This window comes from Pelecanus crispus, chromosome 3 (genome assembly GCF_030463565.1).
Source record: "Pelecanus crispus isolate bPelCri1 chromosome 3, bPelCri1.pri, whole genome shotgun sequence".
NCBI lineage: Eukaryota > Metazoa > Chordata > Aves > Pelecaniformes > Pelecanidae > Pelecanus > Pelecanus crispus.
In genome coordinates, this window is record NC_134645.1 from 124,245,401 (window position 1) to 124,265,025 (window position 19,625).

General features: G+C 40.7%; 1 protein-coding gene across 1 annotated transcript in view; it reads left to right on the top strand.

Moving 5' to 3' along the window:
- The window catches only part of KLHL29 (kelch like family member 29), a 253,352-nt gene that overhangs the window by 110,508 nt on the left and 123,219 nt on the right, over positions 1–19,625 (top strand). The window lies entirely within an intron of this gene.

Here is a 19,625-nt window from a genome sequence, read left to right on the forward strand (position 1 = left end):
CTTGCCACAAGCTATTAAGTTCTATTGTGTAGCTCTGTATTAAAGACAAGGAATCTCTATTAAAAATGATTAGTTCAATAACTCTCCCTACTCATTACATAAATTATACTTTGGTATGTGCAAATCCTTACCAAACATCTCTTGAAAAGGAGTTAAGGCACAAGCTCAGCGGTACTTTTCTAAAGCTAAATATTTGGACTGCTTTTAAATTTTCAACTCCAAGCCCCAAATAATGATGAGAACGCTTGCTGGATGGTGAGCTTCTGAATATTTCTTTAAGATCTAGATGGGCTTTAAGTGATACTGGCCCAGTAGCAAAAAATTCACCAACAGTTGCTTTACAAGATTTTTGTTAATTCTTTCCCTTTAAAAAAATAATCAAAATTCACAAAAGCAGTTTGTCAGGTTAGGTTTATAAGTTGCAAACCCTTGATTTTGTAGAAGGAGAAAGGGGAGAGATTTATACTCTCATCGTGGTAGACTGAGCTGTAGTGGTTCTGCTGGATGTCTCTCTTCTCCGTGGAAGCTATCTGTCTTCTAAAAGGCATCATCTCCACTTTTCTTAGCCACCTGTCCCAATTTACTGGACTGGATACTCGGATACATGATCAAATTAACACAATTTAAAGGATTACTTGGTGTCATTGGAGACGTGCAAATATACAATACAAGGAAAAACACATAAGCTTAAACCACTTTCACTGCAGTAATTTGATCACATATCTGAGCCCTGGTGACACTAACCTAGTGAGACAAATGAGCACGTCAGTGACTGCACACTTGAGGTTAGGAATACTCTTAAATGCCTTGCATACTTGGGGCCAGTAGCATCAGCTGTTACTTACTCTTCCTCCATCAATTCACCTTCAGCATATCTCTGGCTAGCAGAGGAAGTAAACTTCAAATCAGACCCTAAGTAAAAAGATCGTAAAATATTTAATCGGTCTTTTAATATTTGATTTGCAAAATCTTAATCAGCATTCTTGCTTCAACTGCTGTAAACCCTAGTCTGGTGTAATTGTCCGAGCGCAGTCAGCCGAGGAGGTGTTCATTAAGGTGAGGAGGAGAGTTCCTCTCTAGAGAATGCCAGGCATGCCGGACCTAGCTCCGGTCTGGCATTTGGAAACCTTTGTACCTAGGAGTGGCTCGTAAGGAGAATATCAAAACAAGCAGTGTTTCTAATCCATGACAACTGCTGACACATTAGCCATGCTGTACCTTATAAACTGCAAGCTAGACAGCTGTTTTGCCAGGGATTAGCTAGCTTCTCTATGACCATCAGCTATTGAGTTATTCCTGTTCCTGTAGTGATTACAAACAAACAAGCATAAGATAACGAAGCATGCATATACAAATGTCTCATAAACAGGACCTATTTTATAGAGGAAAAGTCATCTCTTCTTCCACTTCCAGTCTTAAAAGCCCCTGCTTCTAAAGCTATAATTCTTCTTGTCAAACATAAAGCCAGAGAAGATATATGTTGGATTTGGTTGTTTTGAACAAGAGAAAGAATCAGGGAAGAGAAGACAACTGGGTGTCTAACCAGGCCTTGAAACCTCGCTAAGATAAGATTCTTAATATAAACTGTATGGATTTCAATGTGGCTCAATTTTCAAATTACTTTTTGTTTTAATTTGTTCCCTCAGGGATTTCAGTCTCTAAAGCCTGGCTGATTTCACAGTCTTACATGATAGGCACCTTTCTCTCTGGGAAGGAGTGGAAACTATGAGAGAGTACTGAGCTGTTCAAATATACAAGTTCAAACTAGTTCTCTACAAGTTTCATTTAAATATTCTCTCTCTTTCCTGGGGAACGTTGGCCAGTATTATAATAAGAGCCACTGCTAATGGCCTTAAGATCTATCTCATTATCCTGAGATACTCTGTATTATTATTTCACTTGACAATCCAGTCTTGTACAGGTTTGAATAATTACCCAACTATCCCTTAAGTGAAAGAGCAGTTCTTGATGGTTAATATGATAGGGTTTCTTATATTTTTAGACTTTATTAGGGAGCTGATTTGAAACGTCATGTTTTATTTCCATAATTATCTTTCATTTGGCTGTGTACATGTTGGGGCCACATTACACTGTATTCATGCAGAACTAGGCTTCTTACATAGCTATTTCTAAACAAAAGTAAACAAATAATTTGCCAGAAGTTAAAGGCACTGCTGGTGTGCCGTCTCATTTGCAATAGGTCAAGAGATCTCGCTTACATGCCTGAAAGAGTTGAGTCATTTCTGTGGCTCTGCAAAAAATACATTTTGATAACAAGAATCATGATATAAAACAGATATGTCATTCTCTTTACAGTGTCACAGCTAATTTCCACCTACTTCCATTGAAACTACTTGTAAGAAAATAATTTTTGCATGGATTAGAGAATCTTCTTGGTCTGGGTGGGTTATATTCTGTGAAGGGATTTTTTATTGCTTCTGTAATATGTTAAATACGAATGTTAAGTTTAGCTACATGATCCATTTACTTAGTGAATTTATAAAGCAGTCACATTATGAGAGGCATAAATAATGTTTCAAAGTAATTATTGCTTTTAGCAATGTGTGAGGAACTGGAGCGCTGCCTTATGAAATGCATGGAATCTTTCACCATACACAATCAACAGCAGTTTTGAGAGGTGTCTGGTTTGGCCTTTAATTGCCCTTTGGATAGGATTTATGCCAAATACTCCTAGCTGACTTCAAAAGCCATGTCACCTCAACACAGACGTGTAACCTAATATTTTAGAACAGAATCAGCCCTTGTTTTCTATCCGTGTTCTCAGTCTGTAAGTTAAAGATTAAGTGCCAGGGGAATTAATAAAGCAGAATATTCAGAACCATGAAGATGTTCATTGTGAACATATTCAGTGAAGATCCACTGAAGTTTGCATAGCCAAATTTTTATGTGGCTTCTTCAGAAAATGCAGAGTTGCAAGTAATATTCAAACATAATTTCAGTATCTTCAGGCTACATGATGTGCCAGCACAAGTTGTTGGTTGCACAGTGTGCCTGCAAGGAAGAGAGAGGGACGGAAATCATCCCTTCAGTTTCTGACACAAGGTACCAGTATCCCATGCCATGGCTCAGTGACAGAGACCAATGTCTGTGTGCCTGCCAATCCAGTTGAGCCCAAACGGAGAGAAATTAATCAGTATGATGAAGGGCTAGAAGAGATTGGTTTCCTTGCAGAAATAACTGAGTAACTGAGATTTAGTCCTTGACTTTGTCATAGGGCAGGATGCTGCTTTATATCCAGACTTGTAGTACATCCAAAACTGAACTCTTGGTGGATAGCTCTGCCATATGTAGGACATAAACCTTCCAGCTTGGACTCTGAGATCTGTTATACATTTGAAAAGACACTTTCTTCATAAACTTGATATACTTTGAAGCACAGTCACTAACACAAAAAATGAGGACAATACAGTTCTTCATTGCAGTACTTTCTCCTGCAGTGTAAAATTAGCCATGGACATCATGGGGTTTAATTTGTGGATGTTCATGGATAATATTGATGTTTGTTTCCATAGTATTTTTGTTCTATAATTCTTTGGTTTGCAGTCCTTAACTAGCGGGAAAAGAAATCAGATGCTAATTAGTGTTCAGAATGTAATGCCTGTAGAAACAGAACAGTATCAGAAATAAAATCTGAATGTTAATCCTTGTAACACTAATTTCTTAACACTTCATTTTCAAGCATCACCAAATACCATGACCTAAACAATAACAAAACTACGAACGAATACGGTTGCATCATCACTTATTGATTGTACCTTTCACACTTGACTTTATTGCATTGGAATTCTCATTAGACCTCAGACAATATTTACTTTCCTTAATCATGAATAGTAACAAGGTAGACTACAACATTTTGTCAATAACCATCAACTTTTTCTTCACAAAAGGTTGAATTTTCAAAGGGATTTCAGCTTGACCTGCAATTCTGTGAGTGTACCTAGTTCTAGATGTGAATGCTGGGGGATGGGAGGTGTTTAAATTCAAAGTGCAAACTAGCTTGGAATTCTAATAGTGTTAATTAAAGGATATTGTGTGATGAAGACTCTAGAAAGCCTGTTTTCAGTTCTCTGCCTTGCACCAGAATACATGGCCTGCGTCACCTTAGGAAAATCTCCCGTATTTTTGTTTCTATAGATATAGATAGGTAGATGGATAAATATAAATTTATATTTATATTTAATTTTTATATTTATATATATATATAATATAAATATTTATATTTATATTATTTATACTGTAAAATTATAGATATAAAATTATACAGAAAATTTTAGTGTGTGTACATGTATATATATAGATGAATATGTATGCATAATGTTGTGGTGAAGGAAGTCTACAACAGAAATAATAGTGCATTCTATCTCCTATTTCTTGTAGGAGACTTAGGTTAGCACGGAGGTCTGTTACCATTGTACATGCTTCTTACTGTGTTTTCCTTAAGATAGTCTTGATTTTCTGGGGCAGCCTGAATGGTACCAAGATACAGATGACTAGTGATCGTTTCTAAGCTCAACTTGGTAATAATGCGTAACAGTTCGCAGAATCACAGAATGGTTGAGGTTGGAAGGGAGCTGTGGAGGTTGTCTGGTCCAGCCCTCCTGCTCAAGCAGGGCCACCTAGAGCTGTTTGCCCAGGACCGTGTCCAGGTGACTTCTGAATATCTCCGAGGGTGGAGACTCCACAGCCTCTCTGGGCAAGGGCTCAGTCACCCTCACAGTGAGAGCATGTTTCCTGATGTTCAGAGGGAACCTCCTGTGTTTCAGTTTGTGCCCATTGCCTCTTGTCCTGTCACTGGGCAGCACCAAAAAGAGCCTGGCTCTGTCTTCTTTGCACCCTCCCTTCAGGTATTTATATACATTGATAAGACTCCCACTGAGCTTTCTCGTCTCCACACTGAAAAGTCCCAGCTCTCTCAGCCTTTCCTCATATGTGAGATGCTCCAGACCCTTAATCATCTTCATGACCCTTTGTTGAACTCTCTCCGGTATGTCCATGTCTCTCTTGGACTGAAGAGCCCAGAACTGGACACAGCACTCCACGTGTGGCCTCACCAGTGCTGAGGGGAAGGATCACCTCCCCCGACCTGCTGGCAGCACTCCTCCTAATGCAGCCCAGGATACCATTAGCCTTTTTTGCCGCAAGGGCACACTGCTGGCTCACGTTTTAACATGTTCACGCACAGTAATGAACTTAAAGCAAACTGCTTGAACAGGTCCTCTAAAATCAAATCTTTTTCGAGATTAATTACAGTCTTCTGTCATCAGAATAATCTTAACGGAATTGCAAAGTTGATGAGAGTATCTAAGCCATCGCTTGAGTGAGACTGAAATACATTTCACCTTTTTGTGTTCCAGGTGGAGTATTTTCAGTCTTTCCTGTCGTGTCTTTTAATGCCGCTATCGGTCAGGTCATGACAGACAGTGATTTAGTGCACTGAAGAGTCAAAGAGGACTTGTAATAGTCCTAGAACATTGCCTTGCTAACCGTACAGCATAAAGAAGGTCATCGAATTCTCTTCTGATTGACAGCTCTCAGTATGTGAGTGACTTGAGATTTCCAAGTTTCAACTGGAGCAGGAGCCTCTCACCACTACCAATATTTTATGAGGGTTATTGTAAAAAAAAGTTTGGGGTTTCTAACGTGTGTTAAAACTCCCTGAAACTGCTCTTAAAAATCATCTGCTCCATGCTGCCTTTTTTTATACGTGTTTTTTTAAATAAGCACCAGATTTCAAACTGTAGTTCATCTGTTCTTGGAAGTACAGAGCTGAAGAACTTTGATTTTACTCTGTTATGCGATATTATGTCATCACTTGCAGATCCACTTAAGTAATTAGACAATGATACATTTGAAGATGTCTTGAGTTTCTTCCCACCCTGAAGTCTAAAACATGGTTTGCTTGGAATGGCATTTCTTAACATATACGGTTTTGTCCATGACAGTGGCCACTAAAGGCATTCAAAATAGGTCTGAGAGGTGGCAGAGTTCTGTTGAATTACTATTTTCTTTCCCTTTGACACAACACTATACTCACAAAGTGCAAAATTTCTCAGGGGCTGGATGATAACCAAAATCTAGGCTCCCTTTGGCACAGAATACATAAGTGGCAACTCTTTATAAATACAGCCCAAATTTCCAGGCAGGCTACCTATCCATCCATCCATCCATCCATCCATCCATCCATCCATCCAAATGCTGTTCCAAAAATCCCTTGCAGAGAGCTGGAATTGCATTTCGATGTTCTGAAAGTTATTAATTGTCAAAAAGAGTTGCAGAGTCTCTGTTGTCCTTTCAGAACCCCTTACGTTTAATTTCTCATTCCTCTGACCTTGTCTTATAGAATCATAGAATCATTTAGGTTTGAAAAGACCTTTAAGATCATCCAGTCCAAACATTAACCTACACTACCAAATCCACTCTAAACCAATCAAGGGTAGACTAGACTAAACCATGTCCCGAAGTGCCACATCTACCCGTTGTTTGAACACTTCCAGGGATGGGGACTCCACCACCTCTCTGGGCAGCCTCTTCCAATGCTTGACCACCCTTTCCGTAAAGAAATTTTTCCTAATTTCCAACCTAAACATCCCCTGGCACAGCTTGAGCCCATTTCCTCTCGTCCTATCACTAACTACTTGGGAGAAGAGACCAACACCCACCTCACTACAACCTCCTTTCAGGTAGTTGTAGAGAGCGATAAGGTCTCCCCTCAGCCTCCTCTTCTCCAGACTAAACAACCCCAGTTCCCTCAGCCGCTCCTCATAAGGCCTGTGCTCCAGAGCCTTCACCAGCCTTGTTGCCCTTCTCTGGACACGCTCCAGCACCTCAATGTCTTTCTTGTATTGAGGGGCCCAACACTGGACACAGTATTCCAGGTGCGGCCTCACCAGCGCCGAGTACAGGGGGACAATCACCTCCCTGCTCCTGCTGGCCACACTATTCCTGATACAAGCCAGGATGCTGTTGGCCTTCTTGGCCACCTGGGCACACTGCTGGCTCATGTTCAGCCGGCTGTCTACCAACACCCCCACGTCCTTTTTGGCCAGGCAGCTTTCCAGCCACTCTTCCCCAAGCCTGTAGCGTTGCATGGGGTTGTTGTGACCCAAGTGCAGGACCCGACAGTTGGCCTCGGCCCATCGATCCAGCCTGTCCAGGTCCCTCTGCAGGGCCATCCTACCCTCCAGCAGATCGACACTCCCACCCAGTTTGGTGTCATCTGCAAACTTACTGAGGGTGCCCTCAATCCCCTCATCCAGATCATTGATAAAGATATTAAACAAGGCTGGCCCCAAAACAGAGCCCTGGGGAACACCGCTCATGACCAGCTGCCAACTGGACTTAACTCCATTTAACTCAGCCACCCAACCAGTCTTCCCATGGTCCTCTGTCTTGTTCAACTCCTGACATGTATTTGGATGCAACCCTTGTCTGCATCCAAGCCTTTGGATGCAACGGGAAGCATACCTGTTCTCTTTCACGCTGTCTTCATATGCCTGGAGCCACCTTAGAGCTACCTTTCCTGAATGTTCAATTCTCTCCACAAGTCTGGCCTTTCCTTGAATTTCCCACTAAGATTTCTTCCTACTCACAGCAGGATAATTCCACTTCTTTTGTTGTCATGACTTAAAAAATGGATAGTCAAGTTATAGCTACTACAGAGAGACAGCAGAGAATGGGGACTTCATGCTCAATCCAAACTGAACAAGCTGGGTCCATCAGGAGCCAGACTGTGCATTTGTGTATGCTCTTAAATGTTCCCAAGATGGGCTATTCTGTGATCTCTGGACATCTCCAGACAAGAGGATTTATTAAATTGCAAATGGGTTTTGTTTTCCCTACAAGAAGGTGGATTTTTTTTTTTTTTTCTTAATCAGCAGTCCTCCATGGAGCAGTGGCTGAACTCTGAATGAAGAAGAATCATTTCTGTCTTGTTGCTTTCGGAACGAGAATGATTCTGTCCCATGCTAGATTAAAAAAATCTAACCAGATTTATGAAATACAAACGTTTCCAAATAGTGATTTTTCTTACCCTGCTGTGCCTTGAGATTGGTGATGATAAGCTCTGCGGTCCCACGGTGAGGCTGGACTTTCAGCTGCAGTCAATTGTAATAATAATGTGGGATTACATAACACCTTGCATCTTCAAAGTGCTTTTATGGACATAATTTTTTTAAAAAAATTAACTGTTTGTCTTTAAATAATGGATGTGCATATTTTGTAAGACTGAAGATACAAGGACTTTGGCTGAAGCAAAGGCAAGAATAATTGTCAGGGAACTAGTTTAGGTGTAACGTCCCACAAATCTGAATGTTTCAGGTGTCTTCTATATTCACAGGATGCATCCTATGAGGAGAGGAATGATTTGTAAGTTCAAGAGCATTTGCAGTAATGCTTTCTTTTCTTTAGTTTTTCTTTCATTGCTTAGGTAGGAAATAATTTGGGCAACAATTTGAATGGTGCATGCAGGAAAATTCTTCCCAGCAATGGACATACTTGTTTCTGTATGTTGTGTTCCTGTATGCTGTCACAAAGATAGGCTACTAAGTTCTTTCTGTACAGTAGAATGGTTAAGCTTCTTGCATTCAGTCTGTTTTGTGTTGTTCAGGTTTCTAGTTGTACCAAGTGAGGGTAACAAGGTAATTGTATATAGCTCCATCTTAATATTTACGAATCATTACATCAGATTCCCAGACTAGATATTCTGGAAAGTATCATAAGGTGATGAAATCGTCACTAGGAAGGGGGTACATAAGCTTGCAGGAATGATTACTCATACACAAAAATTCCATCATCTAGATGTGCAAGTAAAAGTGGCATGAAGTTTTGTCATATTAAATTCAGAAAATTACAGCATGTAGCATTGTACATGCTTACTACTGTACTGGAAAAATCCTTGGGCTGCTGACAAAATCCGGAGGTTCAAGATAAGTATTTGACCAGGAGTATAGACAGTAATATACACATACACCTATGTGTAACCAGCAATTAAGTCAGAAGCATTTGACTAGACAAGGTGCCAAGATCCTTAGTCAAGTTTGCACATTATGACTGTGTAATACTTTCTGAGGAGCTAAAACAGCCTGGAGGGTTTGCCTAAGGACTTTGTACGTTATATTTTGCACAGTGCTCATTGGCATTGCAACATCAAAAAAAACCCGAGAACCAAGAATGTAGGATTAAAGAGAACATTATGTTTTTATTCGTGATTCCTCTGATGTTTCAGAGGAAGACAAAATGTGTTGTGTCCATCAGTCTGCACACTGAAGTATTTGGGTGAGGATGAGGAAGACAGTATGAAAAAGACAAAATTGGCTAAAATGGAAGAGTTCTTAAGAGAAATGTGGACTGACACTCCTGTTCAGTCTGACTGATTTATAGAGGATCCAAATCCAACATCAAGCCCAGCTCCTCTGCATGACCTTTTCCTTGTGAATGAAGAGGGAAATGTTCCTTGCATCCCCAAGCTGTGGATGTTCTTTAAAACAAGGATCATTTTGCACATTTCTCCTGTGGAAAACAGATGGAGGAGCAGTGCTAGTAGATTCCTGTTGCCTGCAACCTAGGAAATAGTAGATTCTGCTCTTTGTCTTTTCCTGCATGCTGTGCGGACTTTGTTACAGATGTGAATTTTCTAGATGGCTGAATTTGCTGGGGTTTAGATATTTTTCTGCTAGATATACTCCTAGCATGACCAAACTGTTCTGTTTATGAACAGTGCATTTCTTTGAGGGTTTTTTTTATACTTCTGTAGGATGGTTAGAGCTCTGATTTGGAAGCCATATTGAGCACCCAAATAGAAAAGCACTTTTCAGGAGCATTTCAGAAGAACTTTTGCTAGATGGATAGCAGGTACCTCCAGCAGGAATCAGTCAAGTGATTTCAGGTTTAGACAGATGCAGATATTTAACCATTGTATGTAGAGAATCCTTGCACTCTGAAGAAATACAGGAATCTTTCATTTGTACAACTGTAGCAAGAACAGGGCTCATGTTCCTTCAGCTCAAGAATAACACGGTTCTTCATGTATTTTACTTGCTATAATGGCAAAAGCAAATTTGACATCCTGTCCAAGGATCCTATTCAAGGACAGTCAAATCTGCTCATGAGTAGAAATTGAGTACATTACAAGAACAGTCAATCTGTTAAAGCCCCACATCAATAAGGTTTTATTCTGTGAGAACTTAAATGAGTTCCACAGCCCTTCCCTGGAAGTGCCCCTTATGCCTTTGGATAAGCCGTCATTACTTTACTGTTTTTTTCTTTTCTTTCTCTCAAAACTGCCATGCAGGCAAACCATGTGCAGTGAATCTAGGTGTTATCAGTCAGGGATGCTTTAATTCACTTTCACAGAGATAAAGTAGTGCTGAGAACACCTCTTGGCTTTAAGGGTATACTCAATCAAGAATTTTGCTAAAGCCAGGAAATTATTTTAGCATATATTTCTGTCCAAATTCTTGGATATTGGAGTGCTAGATTCAGTATTTCATTAAGATTCGGTATTTCCTGAGACTGAGTCTTCTTTTTGTGTTTTAGAGAAAGTAGAGAAGGGCTGTTTATATACTGAAGATCTATGTAAGTGTCTGGAAATAATGTGTTATCATATTTAGAAGACAAATTCTAAATATCAAAATACGTGTTAATAGACAGTTAAGAGAAGGAGCCTATTTCAAAAATACAAAGTCCTTTTGCATTTATTGAGTTAGTAACATAGGCTGGTTCCTACCCCTTTGAATGCCCTTAGAGCAATGTTGGGTTTTTAAGATAGCTTCACCCTGCAGTGGGAGGTAGCCAGCCCTAGGGTAGAGTGGGACCGCACTGTGTGTTTATGAGAGAAAAAGGGGTAGGCATATTGCATCCAAATAAGAGAGGTGGGTTTAAGGATATAATTTATAATTACGCAGACTGGATCTAGATTATAATTACATCGTCTGGAACTATGCCAAGCCACTGAAATTAATATTTCAAGTTTGGAGGGATGAAAAATGAGATAGTGTTTGGCTGCGTTGGTAGCTGTCTACAAGCCATTAACTCAGAACCAGGAGAGTTCAAGGAACGTACCTTGAACCTTGAACCTACCTCCCAAAAACAGATGAAGAGACTTGTATTTAAAATCTTAAATGCACAACAGAATATGTAAAAAAAGACGTCATAATAAGGAAAGGACATGATGACATCTTTGAATGTTATTATGTGGTCAGTAAATGAGAAAGAAGAATCATTTATATTCAAAACTGAAATCTTATTTTAAAGAACCCTAACCAGCAGTCAAGTCTGTTAGATTTCTTCCCTGACTTACCTAAATTTAGAAAGTAAGCATGTCACTCAATCATTTAAACATGGGCAGCTAGGGCTGTGTTATCCTAGGGCCATTGTACATCCTAGGTGGTCTCTTGGTACTGGCAGGGCAGAGCTCTTCCATAGGTGCTGGCTATTTGTAGGGGTGTTGGCTATCCCACAACACGTCAAAGGGCATCAGGGACCAGTGTGTCAGTGACTGCACTGAGCTCCTGTGGTTGCCCAGTTGAATCACTCTTGGCTCTGTTGACTGCACTAATTAGTTTTCCATAGATCTTACAGGAGCTTATACACCTGACCAACTTGAATGCACTTGAATTCAAATATCTTATCATAACCTGAATCCCATACTAAGTTTCAGTACGGTCCAGAGTCTCAGCAGATGGACATCTTGGCGTGAACACAGCTTCGCTGTCAGAAATACAATATAACAAAGTACAACCTGTGTATTATCTGACTGTCATTGTATTAAGAGGGCATTTTGATATTAATTGGTTTAAAATTACCTAAAATTAATACAATTATTTGCCTATTAACACTGAAACATGTTGATCTAGGTGGGGTAAACAAACAGTTTGTGATCAAGCTGGCTTTCCTCATCTGCCCATGGAAAGCTGCTTCTGACTGTCACACATCCAGTGTTTTTCCAGGCGTCATTTTCATTAGCATAACTAAAGCTAATTCGGGCATATATTGTCAACAGTTTTGATTCATTTTGTTAAACTGCTACTTACGCTGTTAGCTCACATAACTTCCAGTGCTGTCTTATACTGTTTAATATATTAAGGCCTAGTAAGAGGGTTAAGGTTGAGAGAGAGGCTTACATGCCTCATTCAGGAGACATGGCTTGCAGTCGTGCGGTGTCCCACAGGGTACGCGAGCTTTGTCGTTCAGCAGTGACTCAGAAGAAGAGTCCTGTGTACACTGTTTCTACCAGCACTTGGTCTTTTCTCGGAGGTTTCCTCGCTAATTCCCAGCTCATCACGGTCCTCATCAGCCTATGTAATGTGCTCATCACAAGCTCGTTTTCAGCTTTTTATTTGGCCAGGCTGTCTGCTGGGGAAGGTTTCCTCTGGTAGAAGTCTCCAGGTACATGAACAAGTGAGCTCTAAGTGTTACTAATAAAAAATCCTTTAATCCACTTTAACAATGATAAATTGGAACTGAGAATTCCTCCTTACTTTTCAGATACATTCAGTTCAGAATTTCACTTAAGTCAGGAAATCATTTTACAGGCAAGAGAAAAGTCCTAGAGACCCCAGTGTGGACAATGGGAATTAAAAGCCAAATGCTCAATTGCTCTTACTGGGTATCTGAAGCACCTAATGATGTCTGAAACTTCCACTGACATGGCTAGTTCATAGCGAATTCACTGGTCTTTGCCGTTATTTTTATTCTTAATTCACCCTGGAATTTCCCTTTCAATTTTCCTCACATTGTAGTCGGTGCATGATGAAAGGAAATAGCTGACCTGGGCCACAGAAGTTCAGATTGAGCAAAGATCTGGCTAAAATGTACTTTTCTGGGTTTAGATGGATTTGCTACATTGTCTTGGTAGTAAGTACATCACACCTAAAAACTGTACTACTATTCACCTGCTATCCTACAATTTATTTCTACTTCTGTGTTGAAGAACATAGCATGATCAGCTACAATGAAAAACAGACTTTTTGTTCTTCTTCTTTCCCAAAAGCATGGGAGTTTGAGCTAAGGGCTCATCCACAATGGTTTGTGCCTCTGGTAATCCCTACAGATCTCTCTTTCAATAGTGGCACTTGAACATTTCCCACAATACAGCTCATTGCAGCATTACACCAGGCACGAAGTAATAATGTCCAGGCAGCAGGAGCAGGAGCGTCTTTGGAGGGGGGTTTCCCCTACCCGGCCTTACTGCTGGGTTCCTTCTTGGAATATCTCCGGTACCTCCTACATGCCATCATCTTATGTGACCTGGTCTGGCTTTAGGAGTGTCGTGGTTTAGCCCCAGCCAGCAACTCAGCACCACGCAGCCGCTCGCTCACTCCCCCTACCCCGATGGGATGGGGGAGAGAATTGGAGGAGTAAGAGTGAGAAACACTCCTGGGTTGAGATAAGAACAGTTTAATAATTGAAATAAAGTAAAATAGTAATGCTAATAGTAACAGTATAATAATGATAATAATAATAATGATACACGAAGCAAGTGATGCACAATGCAATTGCTCACCACCTGCCGACCGATACCCAGACAGTTCCCGAGCAGCGATCGCCGCTCCCCGGCCAACCCCCCCCCCCCAGTTTCTATACTGAGCATGACATCATATGGTATGGAATAGCCCTTTGGTCAGTTTGGATCAACTCTTCTGGCTGTGCCCCCTCCCAGTTTCTTGTGCGCCTGGCAGAGCATGGGAAGCTGAAAAAGTCCTTGACTAGCATAAACAGTACTCAGCAACAACTAAACCATCAGTGTGTTATCAACATTCTTCTCCTACTAAATCCAAAACACAGCACTATGCCTGCTGCTAGGAAGAAAATTAACTCTATCCCAGCCGAAACCAGGACAAGGAGGCAACACACATTCCAGTACCTGGTTTCCAAGCATCCAGCCGTTGTTTGCAAGCAAATGTAGGCTCATTGTTTCATGTCTAATTTTGAAAATCTGGCCCCAGCGGCGGGTTGTTTGCGCATCACTATACTAACATCTGGCCTTTACTGGCTTGGCAGACAGTCTGTATCATTAAGTAGAACCAAACTATGCATTGATATGGATGGAGATGATCCTGCACCAATTTCCAAAAGGACGGTAGGGCTATTGGCCAGTTAGATAGTTGGAGAAATTCTCCATCTCTCTTCCTTTTCGTGATATATCAGGGAATAAAATTGAGGGGAAAGCAGAAAACAAACTAATGTGAATGTAATTCCCAAATTTCAATCTTCTGTATATTATGGGTCATTACCCGTTAATTTGCTAAATGGCAGTTTTCTGTGAAAGAAAAGTTTTGTTTAGCTGTATAATGATGACAGATGATGTAATTAGTATCATCCCCGCATTGAAAATGATAAAAGCATTTCTTTGTGTGTCACTGCTTTTAGACAGTATAATATCAAAAATGATAACAGTATGAAAATTGCACCGGCCGCTTTCATATTGTGCATGTAGAATACCTCGGTGATATGATACAAGTAATGACAGGTACTTTGCCGTTTATTCATTTTCTCCACTCTCTAGCCTTTATATTACAGCGAAATTAAAGCACAGCACTAAGCAAACCAGACGTGCCTGAATGCAGACCCATCTTATGAGACTGTAAACGGCTAGAGTCCCTTTACTATTGCTGGTTATGATAATTGAGCGATTATAAACAGGGTTTTTGAGGGAGAACATTGAATCATTTTTCAGTTAAAGAAGTTGGGGGGGTATTTTAATTTCAGGCCACATTTGTTGCTTGAATTAGTTTTAATTATATTCTGTATAAGTACTTGCCCCATATCCTGGTCTTGATAGTGGTAGATATTCTCATTTAAATATAAATAAATGCCAAACTTATTTAACATGGAAAAGTGACTGCTGTGACTGTGTAGTAACAATTTTCTCTTTGTTGCCATGGTTTGGATTTTTATATAAGCTTTGCAAATATAATAAAGCTAATGGAGCTCTTCATCCAAGGAAATGGGTATATTCAAGAAAATAAATTACATTTTGCAAGCTAATGAGCTCTACTAATTGTGTTTATCCTTGTGAATTAATACAATTTAAGCAAATCTATCCCCCAAAATCAAGCATTTGATTGCATTTTAGCTGCGTGGAAATCAGAACATCCGGATCAAATCTGAGTTTACTGGATATCCAAGGGGTAGGGGAGAAGGTTAATTTTCATTGACTTGTACAGCTGGTGCTAGCTCCTAGTAAAGCAGGAAAAGTTAGACTTTGAAAGTTGCGACTTTCATAATTTTTTTTTTTATTCTGCTACTTCTCACACAGAATTCTCAACAAAGAGTTGTCTGTAATAAATCCTATGTAATACAGCGGCAGGCAGGTACGACTCATGCTAATTAGCCCACAGGACAGGATAAAGAAAGGGAGGAAAAGAGAATAACAGTTGTACTTTTTAAGGGACAACTTGTCTTCACCCGCTTCCCTCTCTCCCTCCCTTTTCTCACACTTCCCTTTGCCAACACTTGGATTTCTTTTTTTTTTTTTTTCCTCCTTATAAGAAGGTTTTCTTTTCAGTGAGGCATTTTGGGAGATGTAGGACAGATTGAAAATTCTGTGTATATTCTGGCAGATTTTAGGTTATTCTCCAGTTTGGCCTTTTGGAAGGATGTCAGAGAGTAGCGAAAATGGTAAGTTTGAATGCTTGAAACTCTGCAGATACCCCCAAAAACTTACAAGCAAACTGCATTGGTCTGCAGCAGCAGGCAAGCAAGCGCTGGCCAGGAGGTTTGCGCTGCAGGAGGCTGACAGCAGTTGTCAGCAGTGGGACCTTATGGAGACAGTTTAGGCTGCCACGCGTTGGGTTGCTGCCATTTTTAACACCGTGAGAGAGTGCATGCCTGGGATGAAATCTGAGCCTAACTGACTGTACTTCCTTGGTCCTGACTGCACTGTAGCCCTGCTTTTTTATCCTGCCAGATCATTTTCGGCGCCGATGCCAGAGTCCCAGCAGTTAACAGCCGTTGCAGATTCCTCAGATAGAGCAGGCGTGAGATCAGAGCTCTCCTGTTTCTCAGCAGCGGGCCCCTCTTCACTTAAAACCAGGATTGGAAAGCAGAGCCAGACAGCCTTTCTCAGCCGCTGAGAAAACAGCATCTTAAAGATGGATAGCAGGCACAAAAAAGGGTTCATAAATGAAATTGTTTCTTTGTTTCTTTGCTTATTGCAGCTCAGGTAAGAGCTTAGATGATCTTTCCCAGTCTGTGCACTAAAAAAATACACTCCTTCCATCCCTGGCATTCAAGTGCTTAGAGGGGCTGTTAGGACTTCTCTTCTAGAAGTTTTGGATTAATTATATTTGTGTAGTGAGAAGAGCACAGCTCCTCAGTGTAGATGCAATTACTCTGTTACAAAGATGCTTAGAATAACTTACTCTGTAAGGAGTAAAGAAGAAAAAAATCAGGAGTGATCGTATGATCACACCTGTAAGCTGGTATAATTGGGTCCAGACTAGCAATTGCATTGGAATAATAACTTTGATTGGAAAAAAAAATTAGTCTTGTGAATGAAATATTTTCATATAAGGAAAAGCCTTTATGCACAGAGTCATTCTGGATTCCACAGACTCCCAGCTTCTCAAGCAGGCATTGACACAGACCATAGCAACTCCAGAGGAGCCATGCCACAGATACATAAGTGTAGGGTCCCAAAGTACACATTAATGAAACCATTATCTTGTCAATGATGTGGAGTGTAGAGCTATCTTCAGCAGAGGTTACTATGATTTTTCATAAAAGGACAGGGAATTTAGTGACATTTTTATTATTTAACATCACATCACCATTAAAAAGTAAAAAGAGGAAGCCAGAGGAAGCATGAAGTGCAAAAAGCTTTACATGAAAAATATTGTTAACCTCTGATGGAAACGATAGGCAGCTTGGAGGGAAGGATCTGGAGTTTGTTCAGTTCTTGGCATTGAAAGATTTTGATAGTAGCAGCTTAAAAATTATCTGTTGCAGCAAAACTGGATCTCAGAAATGAGCATAGCCATGATATTATGATAGTTTTGGGCCACTGACTTACTGCACAGACCCATGCGTATCAGTGAGAGTTAAAATCAAAGTAGAACCTCAGTTTTGAACTTCCTTTTTGTACAGCATTTGAGTCAGATCTTCAGTGTTTCATGTCTCGCCGCGTGGGGTTGTAAGGGTCGCTTCTCGGGCCCTGCTGACCCCATGCAGATTTATTGTAGGATTGTTTCGGTGAAAACAGAGCTTTGATACGTCATGCAGGTTGCCTAGTGACTCCTGCAAAGTGCTGACCACCCCCTGTCTGAGAGAAGAGATACCTGCGCGGAGCTGAGCTCTATTACGGGTTATAAAGCTAGGACAGGTTTGAATGATAGGCAGAGTTCTGGCAGGCTGTTAGCTCTCATCAGCTGGGAAAATGGAAATGTTTATTAATAAGAACCTTTGACATGAAATGCATGATATGTGCCCCCTGCGCTAGGCCCATGATTAATAACATTAATTATGGGGAGTTCATTATAGTCTCATGGGGATGTGGTACGTAATTCAGCCAGCATTTCATTGTAAATTAGCATTAATGTCCACTTTAAGTACAGTAGCTATCTATAGCAATGCAGAAGGAGCTGCAGTCGGTATGTACAATAACATCACCTTCTTATTAAATGATGGTAGACTTTTACCTCAAAGAATTATAGACCTATTAGCATTTCTCCTATGTTAAAACTTTGCTGTGGCTGGCAGTGTGATACCTGTTGCAGCTAACCTACTGGTGCTATAAAACTTTCTTCAGTGGTGTTAGAAGAGAGTCTAGCTCCTTGCTGATTTTAAAAAGGAACCGGATAATTTTAAAATCCAGTTGGAAGTAGTCTTGATTGCAGTTTCATTAGCAATTAAAAGAGCATGTAACCTAATGGCTTTTCCACCCTGGTCCAGAGAAATTAGGCACAGTGGGCAGCTCTTCAGTTGGTGTAAACCATCAGCGAAGTAATGAAAGCAATGAACCTTCACTGATTTGCACTGAGAATTTTGCCTGCTCCAAATTGTTCAAACATACGCCTTCCTGAGGCTGTGTTTTATTGTTAACTTGTTTAATAATGAAAAAATATTTCATCTTACTTGAAATTCCTTTTCCCTAGCTTGACTTCCAGAAATCCTTTGTGAAACTGCCTCTGTCTGGCCTCAGCTTCTTCTGAACAACACATGCTGATTACCTTCATACATATGACCCTTATATACAAACACGGGCTTTTTTCATCCTTATGTAGCATCTCAGAAACCAAGATAGCATCTCAGATACTCAGAACCACTGCCTTCCTGTGGTGGATCCTGGGAAATGGCCAGGAGGACCGTAGCCATGGTGGCCCCAAATATGTATGCTTTTAAGCAGCTGGGGAACCAGCTGGTGGCACTGTGGGAAACATCATGCAGATGTTGGAAATCGGCTGAAAGACAGAAACCTTCCTTAAAAGACTGTATGTATGTTAAAATGCATAGGTGTATAAATAGGGATCCAGTCAAACAGAAAGAATAGGAGAGGGATGGTACAAGAGCCGTTCTTCTTTTCTTTTGGAGGAAGCTGCAAGATTGCAAAGTTATTATTCTTATTTGTTTGGATTGCAGTGAGTTTTAGAAATGCAAGGCTAGAAGGGGCATCCTGGGTCATTGTGTCCAATCTTCTGCAGTCACAGGTAACTGTGTGCGGAACATCTAGTTTAGAAGAGTCCAAGGCTCCCTCGCCTTTCATGCCAATACATACTAGGGGCCACAGAATACTTCCTCTCTGAAATTTATGACCTGTAGTGAAAGACAGAAAGTCATAGCTGTACTGTGCCAAAGGAAGACAAGAAGAAAACTCAAGGGCATCACCAGCAGCTTACGTCCTCCGAGTTTTCTGTTTGTGTATCTGGGAATTTGTTCAGTTTTGTTGAGTTGCCTACCTAAACTGAAGCTGGCTCGAGAGAATTGTAAATCAAAGTAGCTCTGCAAGCGTCTGTACTAGAGAGCCAGGTAGCAGCCTGCAGCCATTTGGCAGTGAAGGATGCAAGTTGGCAAGATCCAGCACCTGTTGGGCTCTAAACACTTTTCTTAGAATTCACACAGCTGACCAGCTCCTGGGGGAAAGGCAGCAGCTGCCAGGGTGCAGTGGTTAAGTATAGGAAATGGAGAATGCCACATCCAACTGGAAAGGGAAGAGGGAGAGAGGAATCTAGACTCAATGAAAATTCTTCTTGGTGAAAAGGGCCCCGGGTTGATGAGGAATTGGAGGCTTTTACACCCCCTGTCTTCTCTCTTGTCCGTGACTGCACCTACAGTTTCACACTACATCAGCCTCAGGTAATGCCGGACACTTGGTTGTCTATGACTGTATTAATCATTGTCACTTCTGGAATGTTTGTAGTAGCATGTGAGGGCCCTGCCTCTCGCTGCAAGTCATGTGTAGTCGCTGAGATGTGTTGTCCTTAATTTGACTTGATTCTTTGTAGCACTTTTAATAGCAAAAATGCTGTGAAAAGCTGAAATATGAAGCAATACAGCTTTAGCACAGATGGAGTTTGAAAAGGACATTCCACCTTCTCTAATCTTCTACTGAGATCAGCAAGTAAAGCGAAAGGAAGGACAACCTGAAAGATATTATTTTTCATTCTGAT